Source organism: Mesocricetus auratus, unplaced genomic scaffold (assembly GCF_017639785.1).
Source record: "Mesocricetus auratus isolate SY011 unplaced genomic scaffold, BCM_Maur_2.0 Super-Scaffold_100021, whole genome shotgun sequence".
Taxonomy (NCBI): Eukaryota; Metazoa; Chordata; class Mammalia; order Rodentia; family Cricetidae; genus Mesocricetus; species Mesocricetus auratus.
Window position 1 is genome coordinate 29570303 of NW_024429202.1, and position 24509 is coordinate 29594811.

At 46.6% G+C, this 24509-nt stretch overlaps 1 protein-coding gene across 16 annotated transcripts in view; it reads left to right on the forward strand.

Moving 5' to 3' along the window:
* Positions 1–560: 560 nt before the first annotated feature.
* The window catches only part of Inpp4a (inositol polyphosphate-4-phosphatase type I A), a 124090-nt gene continuing 100141 nt past the window's right edge, over positions 561–24509 (forward strand). For 9 of the 16 annotated variants that reach the window (XM_021230299.2, XM_040729606.1, XM_021230294.2 and 6 more), the window contains exon 1: positions 562–774. The gene's annotated coding sequence lies outside the window, so the exon portion shown is untranslated. Of the gene's footprint in view, positions 775–24509 lie in introns of all 16 variants that reach the window. The other 7 variants (XM_021230298.2, XM_021230303.2, XM_021230304.2 and 4 more) reach the window with 2 other exon arrangements.

Genomic DNA, 24509 nt, shown 5'->3' on the forward strand with positions numbered 1-24509 from the left:
CTGAAAAATAAATGTTTATGTTTAGTCCAGGAGTTTCCCTTCAGACAGAAATACTAACATTATAGCAAAAGTTAAAACAAAGTATCAGTCAGGGAGCCCCTGCCCCTATTATAATAAATAATAAAATGCAATTAAAATAAACTCGTATCTCCTGAAAGTTCTCACTAGACTTCTTCCCCATGTAAAAATTCGAATTTTGAAAAAGAAGTGTTACGACCGTTGTCTGTTGGGAGTCTGTACACACAAACTAGAACAAGTCTGGAAAATCATTCAAATAATAGCATTGATAACTACTCCCACCGAGTGATTGTTTAGTTACACCTGCACTTCGGACCTCCTGCAACGCTTTTCTCCTAATTATCTGGCTTGTCAGCAAAAGATTCACGGTATATGAAGGGGATTAAAAAGGTCCACTCCTGGATGACGTCACAGAAGAGGGTGGGGCTTATGGAAGGTGCGGCCTCCTGGGGGCGGAGTCAACGAGGGAGGGGGCAGGGCGCCAGTCGGGCGTGGAACGCGCATGCGCGGCGAGGGGGCGGAACCGGGGCGGGGCTGTGCGCCGGGTTCTGAGTGAAGGCGGTGGCGGGGTTCGGGCTGCGAGGGGACGGCGGGTTCGGGTCTGGGGTGGACGCCACCGCCCGGAGCAAGGCGGCCAGAACCCAAGTCCCGGCCAGTCTTCAGAACCCGGCACAGACCGGCAGGGCCGAAGCCAGGGCGCGCGGCCGGGAGGACGGAGGCTGGGGCTGAGCGAGTGCCCGGGTCGGGGCACGCCAGGTAGGTGGGCCGAGCTGGGCTGAGCTGGGTCGGGTGGTGCGGGGTTGAGCTGAGCGGCCGGGCGTCTGGGAGCTGGAGACACTGGGGACCCGACCGGATGGCGCCCGCGGTTGTCATGGCAGTGGTACAGCCTAGTGGTTCGCTGGCTGCGTCTTTGGAGAGTGGTCCTAGACTTGCGGTCCCCTTGCCTTGGGCCTCTTGGGGAGCTGTGGGATGCTGTGCGCCTGCAGTGTGCATCTCTGCTGGATCCCGGGCATCTGACGCTGAAGGCCTCGCGGGTGTCTCCGGTGTCAAAACACCGAGTAAAAATAAACATGCGTCTTGGTGGATGCACCCACTGCATCCTCGCAACTCTTCAAGCATTTTCTGTCCGCGCATCGTCCCGGACAGGATCTCCCTCACCTTTGTTTTTTTTTTTTATGTATTTTATATCCCTCTGCTTTGCTAGTAAGCTAATTGAGGCCTGGGAGGTTTGCAGGGATCCGTGGTCGTCTTTTGCAAAGCCAGTCATGAATGTGTAGGCCACTGAAACACTCAAAATGTCAGACACAAATTTATATCTTTGTGGGCGAAGGAAGGGAGCCTTGATGGGCCTTGGCTTCTCTTGCCCCTTGTCGCTTGCCCTCTGACATTACATAATGGTGGGTTCTTCCTGCCCGGAGTTGACAGCTCATGAAAATGTCCCTTTGGGTAAGAAGGAAGTATATAGGCCATTGTAAATCCCATCTTCTTATCTTTCGCTTTGCCTCTGAATGCGTTTGCTGTTGAGAGGTTGTCTGAGAGTATAATGTGATTTGTCACCTGCCAGTTAGGGCATCTGAGCCAAGAGAATGGGGGTTGGGGTGGCACCGAGGTTGGGGTGTTGTAATGATATTCTGTTTGGTTCACTCCTGTGCCCAGTAGGACATCACAGGGGCCTGGGGACAGAGTGGGCTGATCTGGGGGTGAATTCTGAGGGTCCTGTCACTTGTTAACTCAGGTTCTCAATGTTCTCATCTCTAAAAGGTGAAAATTGAACCTCACTTGCTGAGTTTGTTTCCAAATCTAAATATTAAGTGTTGGACAGTGAACAGCTATAGATTGTCCTACTTACTTAGCCTTCTTGTCTTTGGTTGAAGACAGGAAATTTTGTCTTTGGGTGTGGGCTGAGGCTCTTGTTTGGGGAGTACTTTGAGAAAAGGTTTCTCCTGGGAAATTCACTTCTTTGTCGAGAACTGGTGCTCATCTGAGGAGGTCCGAGTGTTGGCGGTTCTGCACAAGTGGTGGTGTCAGGATATCACAGTGCTGTTTCTCGGGTGGCAAGCACTGTGTGTGAACGGCATTGCCAGGCGGTGCTCATTGTGGCTTGTCAACGTGACGTAGAAATGAGCTCAAGTCACTGGGAGGGTCATCTTAAAGACTGAGCTTACGGAAATGGATGTCGGGGACAGATATAGAGGCAAACGAGGGGGTGTGTTTCTGCCGAGCTTTGTCCGTGAGAGCATGTGCCATTCTTGCTTAGCTACCCTGCCTGTCTAGTTACTTTTCATTTGTCATCATCTGTCTCAGAATCTGTTTAGGTAATCCCAGGCTCTCGAGCAGACTCAGAGTTTAGGGCACACATGATCGTTTATCCCACTGTTTTGCAAACTAGGTACTCTGTGGTATTACTGTTAAAATGAATGTTAGTTGTTAAAAATCACTTTAGGGAACACACACAGGGGATTTGCATAAATGGTAGAACACTGGAGAAATGGGGTGTGTGTGATAAAGAACTACTTGCCCTACCCAAAACTGTCTACCTGGGAGAATTCTCAGCTAGCCTCCGTGAATGCACCAAAAGAAAGGACTAGGAAAGCGCTGGGGGCCAGGTAACCTTCATCCCCAACCCTACGGTTTAGCCTCTCAAGAACTCGATAAGGCCAAGTGGAGGGAGAAGCTCCCCATCCAGCCAGCTTCATCTTGGTTTGACTTTGTCATGAGAAACTCCTCCTTAGCTTCCATATTCCAGAGAAGTTCTTGGAATCATCAGCTACTTACTTAATGGTGTCAGGAGGCTTTGACTCTCACTGCAGAAGTAAACACAAGTCTGTGGTAGAGAAAGCTGGATCATGCTCGTGCTTCTTTTGCAGAGCTTGATTGATGAGCAAGAGGCTGGTCCTGGAGCAGAAGCTCTGAGCAGAGCATGTGTCAGGGAGACCAGTATTAACCAACCCCTTGCAGACTTGCTTCACTTTGCCTGTCTCTCTGTGCTTAAAAGGCCAGCAGCTGGGCGGAGGTGGCACGCGCCTCTAATCCCAGCACTTGGGAAGCAAAGGTGGGTGGATCTTTGTGAGTTCAAGACCAGCCTGGTCTACAAGAGCTAGTTTCAAGAGGTTCCAAAGCTACACAGAGAAACTCTGTCTCAAAAAAACTCAAAAAAAAAAGAAAAAAGAAAAAAAAAAAGACCATCATGAACCCAAGCCTCAGAACCCCCTGAAGTGCTCCTAGCTCTCAATTTTTTTTTTGTATTTTGATGTCCTTTCAGACTCTCAGCAAAACTGTAAGAATAGTATGAATATGAATAAGTCCAGCTTCTCCTAATGTTATTATTTTGCTGCATCTCTTCCCTTCCTTTCATTTTCATGATCTATCTATCTATCTATCTATCTATCTATCTATCTATCTATCTATCTATCTATTTTGTGGTCATAGTCTCTCTTAACTAGTATTTCTTTGTATTTAATGCCATTGACATGTTTGAAGACTACTGATTGTTTCAGATAATGCCCTTTAACTTGGGCTTCCCGATAGTTGGATTCAGGTTAGGTTCTTCTGGCAGGAGCAGCAGAGGCTTGCAGCCATGTTAGCTGGGCTCAGTGTGAGGCAGGTGCTGCCTACTATCTCATTGAATGATACTAGGCTTGTTAGCGTTGGCATCTTGATTAGGATGGTGTGGACCTCATTGAAAAGTTACATTTCCCCCTTGGTGATTAATATATATCTCGTAGGGATGCAGGAAACATTGCTCCTTCGTCATCCCAGCCACCGCTAGAACCCATTGATACCTCGTATCTGACTCTTAGAGAGTTGATTTGGGGGGGGTTCTAATTTCCTGTTTCCTTCTACATGTATTAGTTACTGTGCTAAAGAGGACATCTTTTCTTTTCCCTAAAATGCACTTTTTGATTTACATCTCTGGTCCCTGGAAATAATTGCCGTCCGTATTCATTAGACTTTAGTTGGTTGCGGTCATTATTTCTTTATTACTCAAAGTGTCCCAGATTTGGCCTTTGGGAACAACTTTCTTTGAACATGTTCCCATCTTTCTTTAAGGGCTTCTTTTCTATTTTGGCACAAAAATCCTTGAGACTCGGTCTGTATTTTCCTTGCCCCAACCTCAGAACCAGCTGTTTTCAGAGCTCTGATTCTTTCATGGAAAGTGGATGTAGACCCCAGAATGCCAGCAGTAGCTGTGCAAGTGGAGGTGGTGTCATTGTGTTTGTTTACATGTGTGTTTGTAGTGTAGGGGCTCAGGCTCAGGGCTTCATGCATGCCAGAGCAGCCCTCTGCCCCTGTGACACACCCTTGTGTCATTGCCCTTTGACCTTTCCAGTGGACTGCAGCTCCTGTTAGAGCAGGCAAGATGGCTCAGCAGGTAGAGGCACTCGCCTCATCGTCTGACAGCCCGAGTTCTGTCCTTGGTGACTCAAAATAAATTAGAATGCAATGTTTAAATTGCTCACATAAATGTAAATATAGTCATATCACATACGTATTCTCTGATTTGCTTTTCCGATTTCTTGCTGTGTTCTGGTACACTGTTTGTGGACTGACACTATGAGTTTACCCATTTTTGGAAGTAGGGATCCATATTCCAGAGTAGGGGTGTGCTGTAATTTATTGAACCATCTTGTATTGGTGGGTATGTAGGTCCTTTCCAATTGTCTGCTGTAACAATAGCCAGTTATATATGGGCCAGGTCCCTCTGGCGCCCGCCATTCAGTCTTGTAGGCCCCTGTTAGCGTCAGTAGGACAAGGGGGGATGGTGAACTAACAGTTTTGCCAAATTACACCCCCATGAATAACACCTCATTAGCTCACACCCTTCCATTATATGTTTCCCTGCAGCATTGACATCTTAAATTTGCAAGTCTAATGGCCCAAAAGACATTATTCTTTTAATTATGTTTCTCAAATGGCCAAAATCATTGAATTCCTTTCTGTGTTGAGCATTGTGGTTTCTCATACTAGGTTGGTCTTACATTACTAGATATGGTTTCTTGGCAGTTTTAAATGTGAATTGTTACCCAAGGAAAAGGAACCCAACCTTTTGTGACCATACTACATGCTAGACCATCTCTCCCCAGGCAGCCTCTGAGGGGTCCTGTCAAGTGGTGAGTGTCAGTGGTGAAGAGATGCTAAGGGGAGGTGTGGTCAGGCTCCTTCAAGATGGTGTTGACAGAAGCCAGGTGGGATCAGAGCCAGGTGTGTCTATCTCTGGTGCCATTTCCATTAAAGCACCATATTTCCATTCAAGGGCTATAAGATTTGCTCCTAGAACTTAACGAACTCTCCAGCTGGACTTCCAGAAGCCTCCAAGTAGCTGTGTGACTTTGGGCAAGTAGTATATTTCTCATCTGCAGAACTGGGCTGATGGTGTTTGCCCGAAACCCTGATCTGCATTCAGCCTTTTCTTATGGTTTTCTTCAGTGAGGATCTCCTGGTGAAGGCCTCAGAAGTAGGAAGGTGAATTATGCCTATGGGGCTGGGTCACAGAGTCAGGAAGACAGGTGTCCTGTGATGTCTTGAAGGAGGGGTGAGGACTCTGGAGGAGGAAAGTGTCTGCCCCTTCCAGTTTCCTTCTCCTCTCCCTCCTTCACATGTGATACCCCTCCTGACCACAGTTTCCCACAACACCCTCTTGTAGCTGGTTAGACAGAGTGCTGAGGTCTCCTGAAAATGTCCTGTGCGCTTGCTCCTCAGCACCTCTGGTCACGGCCCCTCACATCTGGGATCAGTTGTTACAGAAGCTGTCTGAGTTCATTTACTAGAGGGTGTGGGCCACTTTCTTTGCCTCGTCTGTGTTGCTTGCATTTTAGATGATTTGTTTTCTAACTCTCTGACTCAGGTTTTTAAGACTGGTGAAGCCAGGTATGTAAATTCTGGACATTTATCTAAAGGAAGTATGTTTAGGCAACCGGACATCTCTGGGAAGAGTGTTCTTTTGGGAAAGGGGGAATGCCCTGGATTAGAGGGTATCAGGCTGGATGCTTTCAGCTGCCGAGTAAACAGGAGTGTTCCTGCTAGTCAGCAGCTTAGCAGTCTTGTCAGGGACCTAGATTCTTCTCTACGGTCTTCGTCTGTCACTGATGCTGTTGCCTCATGATTGCAAGATGGTTGCTAGGGTCGGTGGCAGTAAGTGGTTTGTTGCTTCTATCCATCAGGGACAGAAAAGGAAACAAACAAGCCAGGTTCTCAGGTATTGTGCATCTTCTCTCTGCTCTGCAGGGGGCCCAGGGTCTTTCCTAGATCAATAGCCTGAGAGTGCTATGTGCTGATTGGCTTAGACCAGTATTCACCTAGGTGTTCCCAGACCAGCAGCCTCAGCAACACTTGAGAACTTGTTGGAAGTGCAGTGTGTCAGTCCCATCCAGCTACTAACTCAGATGCTCAGGACTGGGACCTAGATGTCCTGCATCCTTATTTTAACCAAGACTACTTCCCTGACTTTCAGATGGAGAGGGGACTGGCTTCTCATGAAGGAACAGCAACTTTGGGTGGTCAGCTCATGATGTGAACTGACAAGTGTTTAAAGACTATGGGAGCTTGACCCTTCTGAATTCCCTCTGCCCTGTGCCCCAGCTTCCCCACCCAACTGAGTTTCCTCGCTTTGTGCCTGTACCCTTGCCTGCCTCTCTGAGTGTGGTCTGTGTCTTCTCTGTAGATTGGATGCTAAAGGAAGCAGGGTGAACTACATACCAGCTCCAGGTTCTGTCTTTGGCCCCACAAGCATGGAGTCCACTGGGCTTGGCCCAGGCTGGCACTGAAGATATGTAGGATCCCTCTTCTGACTCACTGCTGCATGACATTTCTGAGTGTGCGCCCATATAGAAGGTCCACTGAGCTCTGCTGCTGCTTGTGGGGTGGGAGGGGGAGAGGGAGGGGGAGGAAGAGGGATCGAGAGAGGAGAGACAGAGGAGAGAGTGTGCTCGAGAAGCATTTGGGGAACCTGCCTGGAGTCGGCTCAAGTGAGGACTTTCAGTGGTGGTTGGTAGCACTGTGGTTTCTCCTACTGTGACCTGCTGTGTGTCCCCATTTCACCAGCACAGTTTGGCTTCTTGTTTGGGTGAAATAACAGCCATCACCGAGTACAGCTGTGCTCAGAGTGGCCCTAACCCTTTCACATTTTCCCTGGAGCTAGGGAGCTGAGGTGTGCCGAGTTTTCTTGACTTTCCAATTTAATGTCTCATCTTAGTTCATAAAAGCAGCAGGAAGAGCAGACTTACGTCACACTCTAGGTCCTTTGCACTGATACTGGAAAAGGAGGTGGCCAGAGAGCCTGGAGGAGAAGCCACAAGTGTGCCTCAAAGGGTGACCCTGTTGAAATAAAATATCAAATATTCGAGTGTTTTTCCTACAGGAAGGGTAAGCATTTTCAAATAAAGCATTTAGTTATTTGTACATGGTATATTGTCAGTATTATGTGAATGTCTCTTGCTGGGCTTGGTAAAGAGTTGTCAAACCTTAGGAGCGAGTGCAGGGGAAATAATTTGCAATGAGGATGGAGCATGGCCCCGTATGCCTACGTGAGTCTTTCTTAGGGATAGGACCTGTGACTGTCATGAGAGCCTGGTGTCTGGCCGCGGAGTCAAACACAGAACCGAGAGGATGGGGCAGTGGGGCTGGTGAGCTGGTGGCAGCAGCAGAGAGCTTTGACCCTTTTAGTCTCGCTTTGAGCTGTGGCCTGTGGTAGTTGGCCACCCAGGCCAGAGCCTCCTGATCTTAGCCTGCGTCTCAGAGGGGCAGCAGAGTCTGTGGCTGTGAGCTTGTTCGTTCAGCAGGTTTATAAAAATCTGCCGCGCGCGTGTATGTGTGTGTGTGTGTGTGTGTGTGTGTGTGTACACATTCTGTGCCACATGTGTGGAAGCTCACCTTTACAGTCTTGGTAAGTATTTTCTCCACAATACCCCATTTGAAAACATGCTCCACAGCTAGTTAAGGTGGAGGCAGAGACAGGTAGATCTCTGTGGTAGGTGAGCCTAGTCTACTGGTAAGTTCCAGGTGAGCCAGGGCTGCACACTGTCTTAAAAAAAAGTGCTAACAGGGCTGGCATTTGTCCCGTCTCTAGGTACCACTGGGGACATAAATGTTGTGTGGAGAAGTGGAGATAGACAGCAGAGGCCAGGGAGGGAAATGTGGATGATGGGGGAAGGAAGGGGGAGGCACTGAGCCCCCCAGCTTTTAGTTAAGTGGTTGCTGGCCCAGCTGTTTTCCAGGAACTCTGTTTAAGGTACGTCAGAGTCTGTCTCTGTGAAGTGCCAGGTGTTTTCAGGTCCCCACACACTGCTTTGTGTTCTGCATACAAATGTCAGAGGAAACAGTTCCATCACATGACTGGGTGGTAATGACATAGGGCAGGAGGGATGACGGGCAGAGAGTAATTAGGATGAGGCTAGATGCCAAGAATTGTCATGGTTCCTTGTTTGGAAGAGAAGAGGGAGGTAGGTGAATGGGTTGGCTTAGGGTTATCACCCTGCTGAGACAGTGCTCACAGGGAGGGATGGATGGGCTTGCACTTTCTGGGTTTGGAGAAGTTGTACCTGAACAGTTGGACTAGATGACCAAATGGGATGTGGTGAGTGAGGGCTGTGTGGGTGAAGTGTTGTGTGTTCTTGATCTGGTTGACAGCAGGCCAGCATGCTTGTACACACGTACACACACACACACACCCAGCCTGTTTGAGGAAGTTTGGCCTCTTCTCCTTTCACTTTGTCCAGCAGACACTTTCTAGAGAAGAGAAAGCGCTTGAGTCTTCAAGTCCGGCATTAGCAAGGGTGAGTGGTGGAGAGGGGAGCTGTGAATCATGGACTGCCCTCCTATGTGCTCCTCATTCCTGCACGCTTTCTTCATAGGCCCTTTCAGCTAGTTCCCCATGTGGAACTGCAGTTCAAACCCATAGACAGCTAGAGACCACTCTACCCCAGCTTGCATTCCTTTAGTAAGTTACACACACTTGACCTCTGGCCGAGGTCTGTTTCCTTCCTGGTGGGTGAATGGCATTCCCGACTTCTCCACCCCCCTCTCTCTTTGACCTGTTGCCTCCATTTTCTAGTTTACATTCCTTTTTATTGTATTATTTTAATTGACACTAAGTCTGTGACTCCACAGAGTACAGAACATTTCAGAAACAAATTCACGATGATCACATAAGGATACTGGTTTGTCTGTCACCTTGGTGTTAGAACATTCAATGTCTTCTCTACTAGGTATTTTCATATATCCAGTTAATTGTTGTTACTCATCATTAGCATATTGTGCTGTAAAACATTATTCTTGTTCAACTGAACCCACACTACATTATCTCTAGCCATCACTAACCAGCTACGAAAACTCTTACCAGGCTTTAGTAATTATTGAAGTATTGCCTACTTTAAAACATTTTTAAGTAGGTTTATTTCTTATTTGTGTGTGTGTTTGCCTACTTTTATGTCTGTGCACCAAAAAATTGTAGTGCCCATTGTGTCCCTAGAGGGTGTTGCATCCCCTGTATCTGGAGCTGCAGATACAGCTGTCATGTGGGTGCTGGGAACTGAACCTGAGTCCTCTGCAAGACCGGCAGTGCTCTTAACCTCTGGACTGTTTCCTAGCTCATGTTGTCTGCTTCCTTGATGCCAGCTTTAAGCTCCCACAGACACATGAGGACATACAACATTGCCTGGCATTTACTGTAGAGTCCTCTAGTTACATACGTATGTGTTGTTCAGTCTTGAACTCCCAGGCTCAGCAGTTCCTCTCACCTCAGCCCTCTGAGTACTGGAACTTGAGGCACACTTTCTGTCTTGTCAATAACTAATTTGGGTGAGTTGATATTTCATTATGGTTCTGATTTGCATTTTCTTGATTAGTGATGCTCAACATTTTTCATATTCTTGTTGGTCATTCATATATCCACTTTTGAGAAATGTCTGTTCAGATCATTATGTGTCTGTGGTGTCTGTATACCTCTGTGTGTTTGTCTGTCTGTGGTGTCTATATGTCTCTGTCTCTGTCTCTGTCTCTGTCTCTCTCTCTCTCTGTAGCCAGAGGTCAAAGTCAGATGTCTTACTCTATTACTCACCTTGTATATTAAGGCAGGTGGCTCACTGAACCTGGATTTTGCCAATTTAGCTAGCCTGGCTGGCCAGCAATTCCCAGGATCCTCCTGTCTCCCTCCCAGTATGGAGATTACAGGTTCAAGCAATCTGACTTTTATGTGGGTGCAGGGGATCTGAACTCAGGTCCTCATTCCTGCATGATAGTTACTTACTGAGCCATCAGAACAGCCCCCCTTTGGCTTATCTTTGAATTGGATTATTTGGGTTGTTGGTTTTATATTCGGTCCTCTGGACAACAGTTCCTGTTTAGTGTGAGTGTGCAATGTTTTTGTTGGCTGCCCATTACTCCCTTCTCTCTGCTGAAATCCCATTGGTCATTTTTGGTTATTGACATCATATTAAAAAATTGCCTGAGCCGGGCGTTGGTGGCGCACGCCTTTAATCCCAGCACTCGGGAGGCAGAGGCAGGCGGATCTCTGTAAGTTTGAGACCAGCCTGGACTACCAAGGGAGTTCCAGGACAGCCTCCAAAGCCACAGAGAAACCCTGTCTCGAAAAAACCAAAAAAAAAAAAAAATTGCCTGGACCAATGTCCTGAAGCATTTCATTGTTTTCTTATAGTAAATTTTCAGTTTTAGACAATAAAAACTCTGGTTTTCTCACTATATGTGGGTGTTCAGTCTCCCAGCTCCTGTTGTTGAAGATGTTTGGCCTCTCCCATTATGATCTTGCTACCTTAGTAGAAAGCCCATCATCTGCACAGATGTGGGCTGCTTCTCAGTTTTTTCCTTTTGTATGTGTTTTTGTGCCAGTACCATATTGTTTTGATTACCTTAACTTTATGTTATGTTTTGAAGTCAGGTATTTAATGTCCCCACTTTATTCTTTTTGTTAAAGATCAAGATCGCTTTGTACTTCTTTGGGTCTTTTGTGGTTGCATATGAATCTCACAGCCATTTTGCAATGTCTGTGAAGATTGTCGGTGGCCTCTCTTCTTTCCTATGAACTATTCTTGACTTGTTGCAAAAGGATAGTTAAAGCTATCATCTGAAGCGCAAGCTGTCTGTAAGAGAGGCAGAGCACTTCAAATGGAGGCAACTAGATAGGTGCTATCTCTTCCAGAACAAGGGTCCCCAAGTATGTCAGAACACACTCAGAGATGGGTGCTATCCCTTCCAGAACAAGGGTCCCCAAGTATGTCAGAACACACTCAGAGATGGGTGCTCCAGAACAAGGGTCCCCAAGTATGTCAGAACACACTCAGAGATGGGTGCTATCGCTTCCACAAGAAAGGGGTAGTGTTGGCCTTTTGCACTGGGATTTGACTGTGGTGTCCCGATTCTGTCAGGATTCTGGGCCACACTAGTATGCAGACCTGTCCTTAGGACAGCCAGCATTGACTCAGTCCTTTGATAACAAAGAGAGCTAAAAGCAATTGTGCTTAGGACTCACTTCAAACAGGATTTGCTAAGGTATGGTCAAGGCATTAGGGCAGCAAAGGCAACATTATTCATATTGGGCATCCTGGGATTTGACCCATGTTACATACTCAGGGGCTAGCTGACTAAGAAGTTGTCTGGGATTTTACTGGTGTTTCTCAGGGCAACTAGCAGTGATAGCTTAGACCACAAGTCTAACATAGTGGTCTGAGAAGTGTAATGACTAAAACCAGGGCCTCCTTGTACCCCTGAACCTTGATTTGCACTAAATATGCAAGCCAAGTTATCAAATGTTTAGGGTAGCAAACAAGAATTTGATATATGAAACTTTTTGTACTTGCTATTCGGACAGGCCAGAAATAGGGCTGGTAGCTTTTTAAAGGGATAGTCAACCGTAGATTATATTAGGGAGAAACTGTTTTGTAAAATGACTGCAACCAAGTGAACCTTGCTATGCTATAAGGTCTTAGGGGCATGTTCTTACCCTAGCCGGGAGCCATGGGTAGATTTAAAGATGCTTTATTTAAAGACCTCTGTGTGGAAGCATGGAACAGTCACCAAGCTGAAACCTAAAATAGTATTCTTCCTTATCCCCAGTTCTCAGCAGTCTAGGGTGCTGATATTCTGTGCATTGGATATATAACAGGAACAGTAAGGTTATTGGGATTTTACATGGTTATCTCTAACAGAAAAAAGCAGAAGAAAAGAGGCTTAGTTAAGGTATTTGTGTTTCCAGTACTGAATATAAAGTAGGCATTTAGAGCGTTTGCCTTGCCATCTTCAGTGTAAGGCCAAAGGCTTTGTATATAGGAGGTAGTTTAAGGTGAGGTTAGCATTTGGGCATTCCAAGCACTGGGTTAGGGATGGAGCTGTAGTTAAATGGTAAAATCTGTACCACACTTGTCTAGCATGCATGAGGTCATGGGTTTCATTCACAGCATTGCAGAGAAAGAAAATTAAAATACTAGGCTAAGGAAAGAAGCTTTATTTGAACTCTCCTCAGATCATCAGCCTTATATCTCTGTGATAAGAATTGAACCTCTGCCCATTCCTAGCTTCCTATAGTGCTCTGAAGTTAGGAAGCTTTCCCAGTGATTCCAGAGCTAATAATGTAAATTAGCTACTCTATAGTAACTGTTTTTCTTAGCTTTTAAGCTCTCTTTTTAACTTTACTTTTACAAGAGGCAGGAATGGTCTGGGTGGAATGGGCGCTGTCTGGCAATGAATGGATACATCGTCCCAGTCTCCTAGTTCTTTGGTGCCTGTGATGCCTAAGCTAATAATAATTAGTGGAATTATTTTTCTAGCCAGTTATTTTAAAAGAACAAAACACTTTGCTTGAAGGAGCTTCCTGTCAAACTTTGTGGACCGCCCCCCTTCACTCTCATGGGTTGCTGCTCTGAGTGTCACTTGGAGTTCACCTCTTTATTTGCCTGCCGTCCGGATAGGCAGCTGGCTTCAGCGAGTGGGATGCTGTATGTTTTGTGGAGAGGAAACACAGGCTATCAGGACACCTAAGCATGCATCCTGTATGCAGAAAGTGAGGCCAAAGCCAGGAGGGAAGTGATCTGATGCTCCTGTTTCCTCTGGCACTCTCAATCGAGGGAACGGCTGACGGAATGTGGAGAGAGGAACGTGCAGAGGAGCTGAGGCCCTTGAAAGCTTGACCCACAAGGGACGGTGACTCATGGATTCTTTGTGTGGCCACTAATTGTGGTCAGTGCTGTTAGGGATATACATAGTAGGTCCCTGGAAAGTATCTCAGTTTAAGATGGCAACAACTGCAAGCCTCAAGATACCAGAGCTCTTAATTTTGAATAACTTCTGCTGTGTTTGCCACAAATGTGACTTGAGCATCCATGAGGTCCTAGGTCAGGATTGTAGGGTGCTTAGGCAGAGCTTTGTCATTTGGGAGCCATATTCCCTTGTGGGCAGGCTCAATGTTACAGCAAAGGAGTCCAACTGATAGAGCTGACCTAGTCATGTGCTAACCCTGAGGCCAGCAGTCTCTGCCACTGACAAAGTCAGAATGCTGCCTACCCTTCCCCATCCCAGTGGAGATGGTGTGTCGTACAGTTCCTCCTAATGGGGTTTAGTGAACAGTAAATTGACGGAGGGTGTGGAAGAGCTGGGAGTGGGGTCAATGCCGGATAGCTACACGGAAGCATCCTAAATGTGAAAGGCTCTTACCAGATCACCCTGACAGTCAGTAGGTGATATGGTGAGTGTCTGACTCAGGCTTGGGAACCCTCTGGCCTGCTCCTGCCTATACAGTAGAGCCTGCCTTCCAATGTCGTTGAGGACAGGTGTTCCACACGGTAGTCACAGGAATGAGAATTGCCAGAGTTGTTTGGGGACACACTCCATGAACATTGTGCATCTAGGGTAGCCTAAGACTTCAGTGACACTCAGGGCAAGACAATAGCTCAGTTTTTCTTGTGTTATTAGTGTCTCACATTGCCTGCTCTAAGTACATAGTCAGTCAAGGTTGAGTATTGAATGAACAAAGCCTCTGTCCTTGTCCTAAGTATCAAGAAAAACCTTGTCCTCCTTGAAGACAGCCTCTTTCCAGAGGTTATCTAGAGGCCTCCGTCATCCAGAGGAGGGACAGTTGAGACCAGAACCCGTGGCCTAGATGTTGTCTCAGTGAGTTCTCAGGAACCAAACTGTCACCTTGCTCTACTGAGCTCATCATGGGTAGACTCCTGTTCTCAGCAGTGACCTTCTTTTGTCCTTGTCACATGAGCTCTCTCACTGAGCTGGTTGGAGCCTGAGGGTTTTCCTGAACCCTTGAGTCAGAAAGTGCCCTGCCTTAGGATCTGGCCATTTTACTTTTTAAATGAAATCAACTTAGACTAGCTCCCCCCCCGCGGCAATGCATAAATATACAGATGAATATAAGTTCTAAGGTAGAAACACCTTAAGGTTGAATGACCTTTTTACAGGCATCGCCTAAGACCATTGGAAAACACAGATATTTATATTACAATTCACAACAGTATCAGAATTACAGTTATGAAGTAGCATTGATAGAAATTTTATGGTTGGGAGTCACCACTATTAAAGGGTCACAGCATTAAGAAGGTTGAGAACCACTGCTCTAAGGGATGAAAGGCCTGGGTGGGTAAGTATTTCTGCTGAAACTAAAGAATCAGGAAGGCAGCTAGCTGCCTCCTTTAGTGGGCTTGGGGAAGGTTCTTTATGGTTCAGAGAGTGATTTATGGTAACCATACTTTCAGGTTTGAATGAGTGAGTTTATTAAGTACATAGCAAACCAGAGTAAAAGAATAAACAGCAAGTGGATGTGTGGGTGTATAGCTAATAGATAATAGCAAAATATCATCCAGACAGGAGTTCTGCATACCTAACAGAAATTGACTGGGGAAGTCACTTGAATCAGTCAGCTAGAGAGCCCTGGGTAGTACCAAGTGTCCCCTCTGGTGAGACTTCCAAGTAAAAGAACAAATATCGAAAGATAGAGATATTATCAAACTAGGTTCACAAGGCCTGTGGAGAAGCAGGTGATTCTGTCACTCAGGGTTTAAAGCTTATTAACTGGTTTACAAGGTTTGGGGCTCCATTAATCACATATTGGATGGTCTTTAGACTTTTTAACATTTTTATTCTGTTTTGCCCATATCCTCATTGATGGAAGCCATTTTAGCTGGTTGTGGTGGCCCTTTAATCCAAGCTCTCTGGAGGCAGAGGCAGGCAGATCTCTGTAAGTTTGTACCTAGCCTGGTCTAGATATCAAAATCCAGGCCAGCCATAGTAAGACTTTGTCGAGAGCAAGCAAGCCATTCGTAGTCATTCTCATGGTCCTGAATGGCTGTGGCTGTTGATGAACCATGCCGCAAGGCATCCCAGGTGCTACTTACTGTGTTGGAGGTGAATCTGTGTCTGTGAAGGGATAGAAGGGAAACCCCACTGTGAGAAGAGTAGTCTGTCCCTGTGGAACACTGTGAGGAAGAGCAACCCCCCCCCAAATCTGGCTCCTAGGGATAGTGTTAACCCCTCCAGGGCTCATTCTGTGGGCTGTGTTGCTTTAGTAGCACCTTCCAGTAGCTGCATTGTTCCTTACAGAGTCGTTTATGTATGCAGTGCAGGAACAGAGCCCAGTGACACCCATCAGCCTGTGGTTATGAAGGATGGCTTGGTAGTAAGAGACTATGGGTATAGTGGTGGCCTTGTGTTTTGCTATGCCAACCTCCATCCTAAGATCCCAGGATCTTGTGACTTGGAGCATGGACTTCACTATGCCATCTATTGTGTGACTTAGGAGGAGTCCCATTGGAAGTAGGGAGAAGGACAGAGGGCAGCTGGTGCTGTCAGTGGTGAGATGGTGGCTATTGCTGACACTGATGGCATAGCCCTTTCTTAGAGTCTCTTGCCTGTGGGGGTAACTTGGCCCCAGAGATGGGTCCCTTGAAGTCCACTCTGCTCTCATTTAGTGACTCTAATGTCACATTGTGGAGTTCTTAAAACCTGCCCAGACTTATCCTTACTGGACACACTTAATAACATCGTTTTCTATTTTATGTTTTTCAACAGGAAAATATTGTCATGGTTTAAAAATTACAATGCGGGACTGAGGAGATAGTTCAGTCAATAAAGTACTGCTGTGCAAGCATGAAGACTAAATTCGCTCCCCAGAATTCTTGTAAAAATGCTGGGCATCAGAGCCAGGCAAGGGAGACAGGTGGGTTCCTGAGGCTTGCTGGCCAGTGAGTCTAACCTTTTCTTTGAGCTCCTATCTCAAAAACAAGGTGGACGTCTTCTGAAGATTGATTCCCATGGTTGACTTGAGGCCTCCATACTGCATATGGGTGCATCTGCGTACACGTGTGTATCCACACAAACACTTCTTTCATGTATTTGTATATATACATGTGTGTACACATACACATGCACATTATAATGTACAGTAGTACATATGGCAAAAATCTGTCTCTTACCTCATCCCTGAGCCACCCAGATCCTGTCCCTGGAGACAGTAGTGCATATGATCTGTGAAACTCTCTATAAAGCATGCATATGCATACAGTGACCACTTTTTCACACCCAAAGTATCATACTACACACTTGAGCGCACCTCATTTCTTCATTACTTCATATCACTGAAGCGTAAGGAGTTTTGCATTCCGCTGTTTGGGTGTGGCTAGGCTCTTTCTAGCCTATGCTTGCCAGCAGTGTGATAACATTTTGAGAGAGTCTGGCCTGTGCCTTCTCACCCCTCCTCTGGGGCCAGAGCTCTGCAGGATTGAGAACCACTCTGGGTGCAAGGAGAGTGTGGGCTCCAATGAAGCTCTTGTCCATTTATCTAATTGTGAAATGGCCTGTAACCTCTTGTTGTATTATAGAGGGCAGTTAATGGTTACTTGTCATTTATTGGTACTAGCTATACATTTTCAAAATAGTGCCTTCTAGTTGCCACATGAACCTTAAAAAATAACCCCTGGCACCCTGAATGAACTTTGCCAGTGCTCTTTGACTTAGCTTTAAGAACAGTGGCTCTGAAGGACTTTGTTCTGCTTGGTCCCAGTGGCGTGAAGTCAAGTGTGTAAGGAAGGATATTGTTGATAGCCAGGAGCAGAAAGTACAGGCTTCTGCTGCAGTACTGTCTGGCTGAGGCTGGTGCTGGCTGTCATTCCTGGTGGATCTGTGGCTTTAGCCAGTGTCAACTGTGTCTGGGGTGAAGTGAACAACCTGGGTAAGGGTATATAAGTTCACTTTCAGAGCAATGTGAGGGGTCACCTTCAGTTTCTGGTAGTTTATGACAAGAGTGTGTGTGAGAGTAGTCACATCAGTGTCATGGAAGCAGAGGACTTCTGTGAGGTCACCTTCAGAGCTTTAAGGTGGAGGCACTCTTGGGCACACACCTGCCCATTATTTGTTTGCTTAGCAGGTAGTTCTAGGGCACAAGGGAAGCTACTCTCAAAATCCTGGAGACCTACCAAAGAGCAGGGTGGATAGCCATCTACAGAGAGCTCACAGGTATGTGCCTAAGAGAATGCTTCTGTGTGGGACTTAGGAGAGACTGGAGCCATGTGCTTCTGTGGGCAAGCGGAAGCCTGCACACTTTAGACATTAGCCCTTTGGGGTTTGCTGTGTACAGTGCCAGTGACTGGGGACACTGAGAACACCAAGCTGTTTCTTGCTGGTGGCCATGCCTCACTCTGTGTCCCCAGCTTCCTGCCTCAGAAGTATCAGCTAGCTTCAAGCACAAGGTCTCCACTGAGAGAATCCAGCCCTGGCAGAGGTCAGGGGATGGGTGCAGAGGCACCAGCTCGGATGGTAGCTTTCAAGAAGGGAACAACCTTTTCTCTTGAGGTCTGAGACTCCACCCTGGGCTTCATAGTGGAGAGCTGGCTATCAAATGTCAAATCACACTGTAGGTTAGGGAATGGGCTACAATCGGGGTGGCAGCATCCCTGGGATACATAATTGTGATTCTGAAACCAGAAAGGCTGTCAGGGTCACAAGACCTCATCCTTGAACAACCAGAGGAAGCTGAAGCTGCAGCCTGCAGGGTGGGGGCGACTCAAGAACAATGTAGGAAGTGGAGTTTGCACACAGTGGACAAGTGCACAAGTCAGGATCAAGCTAGAATTCAGCATGTGGGTTCACTCTCAAGAAGGGAAATGGAGAGATAGGGTGCCTAGAACAAAGGCTGAAGAAATCACAAGAGGGCCTTAGGGGAGAAAGAAACTCATACAGGAAAAGATATTAAAGAGCAATTTAAGGGTCCAAAGTTTTTCAGTGCTGTCTTTGGCTTGTCATTCTGTAGCCTGCCTTTCTCCCAGTGGATGGATGAGATTGGAGCACAGTTCACCCACCAGCTCTTTGGATTCATCATAGTGGACATTAAGACAAATGTCTGTAGTAAAATCATGTTTCTATGGGATGAGCTGAGAGTCTTTGAGCAGCCTTGAGACACTCCTTTTAAAGACAGATCAAGTTAGACAAGCCACATGAAGGAGCCATTTGCAGAATGCAGAGCCTGTTACATAGCTCAGACCTTCTCTGGAGAGAAGCCGTTGGTCCAGGAAGTGTGGCAGGACTCGCCTTACTAGGTGGGATCTCTTGAGTTCCTACCATGAGCCAAGAAGCATATGGGTTGCTTCATAGCCACTTCCTGTCTAGTTCCCTGTATTCATTTCCTGGGTGGCTCCAAAGCAAATGTGACTTAAAAGAGCAGTAATGTTCTTTCTCATTGTCCTAAAGGCCAGATGTTCAGAGTCTGTATCAGTAGGGCAACTAAGGTGTCAGCATAGCCAAGTTCCCTCTTTAGCTCTAGAGGGATGGTGTCTGAACTCTCTCTCTCTCTCTCTCTCTCTCTCTCTCTCTCTCTCTCTCTCTCTCTCTCTCTCTCTCTCTCTCTCACACACACACACAATTTAACTGTGGGGTGGTTCACTGTTTCTGTAACGGGTCAGATAGGCCAGTTAATCTTTCCGGGTTTGTGGTCCATTTCGTTTCTCACAGTTTTTCTGTTGTGGCACTTAGGCACTCATAGAGGTGTGTAGACAGCTGGTGTTGCTATGTGCCACTGAAACTTTATTTTACAAATGGACTCTAGGATTTGACCCTTACGCTGTGCTTTACCTGACTCCTTTGCTAAATTATTCCCTTTTTAAAAAGCATTTGTTTTGTGAATGGGTGTATATGTCCTTGCTCATGTACATATGTGTGTACACATGTCACAGCATACAAGTAGAGGTCAGATAATAACGCGTGGAATCAGTTCTTCTCTTTCCAGTGTATGGGGTCTGGTGATCAAGCTCAGGTCCCCAGACTTGGTGACAAGCACTTTTACCCACCGTGCCATCTTGCTAGGGTTTTTTGCTTTCTCCTCAAACCTCTGACATTTCTGGTCTGTACCCTAACCCCACAGAGCATTCCGTGTTTTACTTTCCAACTTGATGCTCCTTATCTAGCCCTAGGTAGTTGGCCCTCATTAGTTCTCAGCTGAGTTTCTTTCCCTCCAGAGGCCCACTAGGCTTGTTCCCGGCTTCTTTAGTACTTTGATGACATGTCATCTTCCTACTGTAGCCTATCCTGAAAATCCAGTAAACAGTATAAAGATCGCCAGCTGTGGTGGTGCACACCTTTAATCCTAGCACTCAAAGGCAGAGGCAATTAGATTCTGTGAATTAAAGGCTGGCCTGGTCAATATAGTAAGTTCCAGCCTGGGCGTGGCTGCATAGAGAGACCTTGTTTCAAAAACAACAAGGGCTGGAGAAATGGTTCAGCAGTTAGGAGCATTTGTTGCTCTTGCAGAGGCACCTGGGTTTGGTTCCTGGCACCCACAGTGTGGCTTACAGTCACCTGTAACTTCAGTTCCAAATGACCCAGCTCCCCGTGGTCACCATATTTGCAGACAGTGCACTTCCATACCTGTAGGCAAAAACACTCTTGTACCTACAATAAAATTAAAATACTAATGTCAAACAAACAAAAAGGCTTTTTAAAAAAATGTCCCCTCCCCCTCCCGGCCTGCCTCTAGCGGTCTTAGCTGAGGTGGCTCGGCTGCCATGGCATGAGCACAGGATGGGAGCTGCACAAGGCCTGGTGCCCAGGCCTCTGTTTTCAGATCCCTCTCACAGGGCAGTGACCGTGTTTGCCACCAACAGCCTGGAGTGGCCTAAGAAGACCACACCGCTGGTCTGGGTGAGTGCGCAGTGGAGTCGGGCAGGTGAGGGGCTCTGCACAGCCTTGCTTCTTACAACAAAGGCTGTTTTGCTTTTCATCAGTAGCCTCAAAGCCTCCCCCCTCTTCCTTTCCTTCCTCTTTTTTTCTTTTGAGACAGGGTCTCTCTACATAGTCTCAGCTGTCCTGGAGCTCATTCTGTAGACCAAACGCCTCCAGCTCACAGAGATCTACCTGCCTGCATCTCCTGAGTGCTGGGATTAAAAGTGTGCACCACCGTACTTGGCTTCAAAGCCTTCTTAACAATGTCATTTATTTGCTCCTGTTTGTCTTAGATGTATAAAGGAGACAGCCAAGGCTGGTCAGTATTAGACCGATTGCAGCATATAGGACTCTGGGTCCCATGAGGACTTTATCCATCTCTTTTCTCCTCTGCCTCCTGCACTTGTTGTCTGGCTTTTCCTGAGGAGACATTACTGTCTGTTCACTCCAGACAATGCACTGACCACAGACCCAAGAGAAGATTCCACTGGAGTCCAACACAGTTGAAGCAGTGTGTTCACTGGGGCTGCTTATGAGAGTGTGGGTAGAGTTACTCATAGGAGCATTAATGACTCAGAGGCAGGGTGACACACTCCCCAAAACTGTGTCCCCGGAGCTCTCTTGGTACAGCTTTCAGGTAGCTCTGGGATAGGCTAGTCTCCTCTCCCTGGCAAATTGCTAGTTCTTACACAGTCTTGGGGACAGGCTGTGTGAGCCTTAAAGTTCCAGCTTTCTGTAATTTCTAACTGGTTTACTTTCCAGTGTAATTTTTCAATTGCTAATAAATTGCTACACTTGGATCCTCAAGGAACTGGGCTCTGGCCCAGGTAGAGAGAGCTGGCATGGAGGTGGCCGAGAGCCCAGGAGCAGCTGCACCTGGTACTTCCTTACTAGGTATGCCCCTCATTGTGAGTCCTAAGAAGGTGGGGGGCATGGGCTGTATCTCAGAGTGACCTTCCTTTCCCCTCTAGGAGGAGGTGGGGCCCTGTGCACTTGGGCCCTACCGGGGGAGGCTTGGTGAGCCCTTTTCTTTTTGTGGCTAGATTCCAAAGGAGCAGGAACAGGAGTGGTGAGAGGGTGGCCTCCCTTGGTGCCTTCTCTGGACACATGTGGTTTAGGGCCGCCAAGCTTTACAGAGTTATTTCTCCATCAGCGTGTTTCTACTTTTGCTGTAGCCTCGTTGACCTGTAGTTTCAGAAACAGGAATGGTTTGGGCCAAGTTTTCCATTTGAAGTTAAACTAAAATAACTTTTACTGTGGATGTTAGAGGCACTACATTGTGTGTGTGTGTGTGTGTGTGTGTGTGTGCACACAGGCACTTTGCAAGTGTGTATACATGCATCTGTGACTCCACTGTGGATGACCACCATGAATGACATCTTTACTCAAATTCGTTGAGAAATACTGATTAATCGTTTACCTTCATTCCATGTCAAGAAAGAGAAGGGTTGACATGTAGCCTTAAAAAAAGTGCAAGTTTTGAAAAACTTGTATTTGAATGTGGCAATCTCAGTCATATAAAAATGTAGAATTAAAATATATAACAGGTGAGAGTGTGGTTTTTTCCTTTAAGTTACACCTTCCTATGCTACCTCCTTCTACTTCTGAGACATGGGAGAATTTAGAACTCTGGTGGATGAATGCATGTTGCTGTTAAATGGAAGTTTTGGCTTCTCACTGGTTGCCATTTTAGGAACAGGGTACAGAAACTTAATGTTTGTTTGCTAAGTGGCCTGAGCCAGTTTGAAATGCTGAATCTAGCGGTTGGCAAGCCTCAGCCCCTTTCTTTACTATCCCTAATGTGTTGACAATCTCTAGGATATTGCTAACCTCATTGATGGATTTGCCCTAACCCTCCTGAATTCCAGCAGTGTCCAAGAAGCCCTGAGAAGACTAATGTGAGAAAGTACCACGAGGTTCAGGACTGTAGACCTAGGTTTCTAGTCCATGCTAGGCAGGCTGCCAGGGCATCCAGGTCAGGGTATGGGCTGACTTAGAAGCCATGGTCATGGATGACCTCTAAAGGCTCTGCAGAGGTCCTGTAGCTGTGTTAGTGCTGCCTGCCCGCCCTTGCCCCTTGTTTAGTGCCCTGCGAGGAATGTGAGGGAACGAGAGTTTTGGCTCCAGGCCACTGACAGTGCCCTTGTCCATCTCACTTGTGTTTCCATTTAGCGGTCTGCCCTACAGTGAGGCCTGTTTCTGTAATTCCTAGAGCAGCAGTGTTGTCCATTTGGGCATAGACCTGGAGGGGGGCATGGCAATGATGAGCGTGAGCCCTTGGTGACAGAGGAGGGTTCAAGGCACACATCTGGGCTTCTTCCCAGTATGCCCCAGCAGTCTTCATGAAGTGTTTCCAAAATGAAAGGGTTAGTAGTGTGAGCAACACATGCAGACCTGACCCTGTGTACACACATCTCTACCATCCCTGTGCCTGGCCTTGCCCTGGCAACTCCGAGTAACTGGGAGGAGAGATACACAAAAACTTCTGGAGGTGTGTAATGCTTATGGAAAAACCAACCCACCATGCAGGGCTGTACCCTATGGCGAGTGCCCAAACAGCCAGACTATGCTGGCTTCTACTTCTGGAGAAGTGTCCTCCTGTTGTAACTTTTTTTTTTCCAGAAAGGATGATAACTTCTTGAGGGAGATGCCACACCCAAAACTTGCAGCACCTCCTGCATCCTCGGCTAAGCCTCATGGTAGTCTGTGGTGGTTCTTTAAATTGATGGGTGTTCAGCACAGACCATCTGCAGAAAGAGGGAAATGGCCTGGGCCCTCCCACATCAATTAGCAAGCTAGAAAATGTTCCACAGAGCTACTCCCATTTCAAAAGAGGGAACCAAGACCTAGAAAGGGTGAGGGCCTTGCCCAAGTCTCCAAGGTTAGCCGGGGTCATAGCTGGTTCTTGAGTGCAGGGTTTCCCTCTCATTGAGGACCTGTCTCTTTGCCACTGCAGTGTGGAAATGTGTCAGGGAGATGGGCACATTGTAGGTGCCTGCAGAGATGGTTCTGGAGTACACAGTGCACCAAGTCAGTGCTGCTCCCAGCCCTCCAGTTGCTGAAGCCCACTGATTTTTTCAACTGAATTAAGTTTATTTATTTTAAAGCAAAATTCAGATATGAAAGCATGCCATCCAAGTTATTAGGCTTTGGAGACTATTGTCTATGCTTTATTGTGTTACTTCATGGCGATGCCTGAGAGATCTACATTTTACCTGTTTTGAAGCACCCTGGAAGAGTTGAGCCCTGGCTGGTACCACATGAACCTCCAAGCACATCACTCCAAGCACATCACTCAGTTGAATGCCACACCTGCCCAGGTTAGCTTGCTGAGTGACAGACAAGACCCAAACAGGCATATCTGATCCTGCTCAGGACTCATGGTACCATGGATGTCCTGGGAGCTATAGAGCTATTTCAGCCAAGCTGACATCATCCCTGATGTCTTGCTGCCTGGCCTCTCTGTTGCCAATAGTGTCAGCCTAAGCAAGGTACAGGAAAATTGGTTTTTAGTAGTTTATAGTTATAACTCTTAAAACACACCATTGGTTATAGTTTATTTTCTGTTGATGTGATAAACACCATTACCAAAAGTAACTTGGGGAGGAAGAGTGGAGTTTGTCTTACAGGCTACAGTGTATCTTTGGGGAAGCCAAGACCAGAGGAAGCCAAGACCAGAGCTTGAGGCACAAACTATAGAGGAATGTGGTGTTTTGCTTCCAGGCTTATCTTCAGCTACCTTTTAAAAAATATAGGTCAGGCCTAGGGATGGTATCACCCACAGTGGAGACAATTCTTTAATTGAAATTTTCTCTTCCCAGGTACATCAAGTTGACAACTAAGATTAGCTACCACACTATTTCATTGTAAAATGATTCAAAAAAAAGTTTTTTAGCGGTACTCGAGGTTGAACCAAGAGACTTGAGCATGCTAGGTGTGTGCTTTACCCTATTGTTTTTTTTTTTGGTTTTATGAGACAGGGTTTCTCTGTTTTGGAGGCTGTCGGTCCAGCCTGGCCTCGAACTCACAGAGATCCGCCTGCCTCTGCCTCCCGAGTGCTGGGATTAAAGGCGTGCGCCACCAACGCCCAGCTACCCTATTGTTTTTTATTTATTCATTTATTTTTATTTTTTTTACCCTATTGTTTTGATTGTTTTTGTTTTATTGTTATTTTTTAAAGATTTACTCTATGTGTCTGGGTGTTTTGCTGCATGTATGTCTGTGTACCATGTGCATTCCTGGTGCCAGTGGAGGCCAGAAGAGTGTGTTAGATCCCCTGGAATTGGAGTCACTGTGGTTGTGGGTCACCATATGGGTGCTTGGAATTAAAC